Source organism: Lytechinus variegatus, chromosome 4 (assembly GCF_018143015.1).
Source record: "Lytechinus variegatus isolate NC3 chromosome 4, Lvar_3.0, whole genome shotgun sequence".
NCBI lineage: Eukaryota > Metazoa > Echinodermata > Echinoidea > Temnopleuroida > Toxopneustidae > Lytechinus > Lytechinus variegatus.
Window position 1 is genome coordinate 2,263,365 of NC_054743.1, and position 491 is coordinate 2,263,855.

Genomic DNA, 491 nt, shown 5'->3' on the forward strand with positions numbered 1-491 from the left:
TACCCCCTTTCACCCTGACGAGATAAAAACGAGTGATTTTGGCCAAGTAGAAAATTAGTCGAATTGGAGGCCATTCGTGACATTGATGAGTTAATAACGAGAGAGTATGGAGAGATTTTGGCCGGGGATCTCATAGTGACTATTTAATAATAGTTTAAATCAACTTTTGTCAAATATGTTACTCTGTTTACAAATAAAAAAAAAGTTTGAACAAATTTGAATAATCCGTTTCCACAATTTTGAATTTCTCAACATTTAGTAAATCCAACATGTAGATTTCATTAACTTCACAAATCTACCAGAATCTGTGATGCAATTGTATTAACTCTCCATTGATTATGTACATGTACTAAGATTTGCACCCTTTTCTCACATTCATCAAACATACATGTTATAGACTTTACAATATTGTACTTCCTCACTATGACATAGCTACAACAATTCTCCAGCATTTCACAATTTCTGTCTAATAGTTTATAACATAGCAAAAG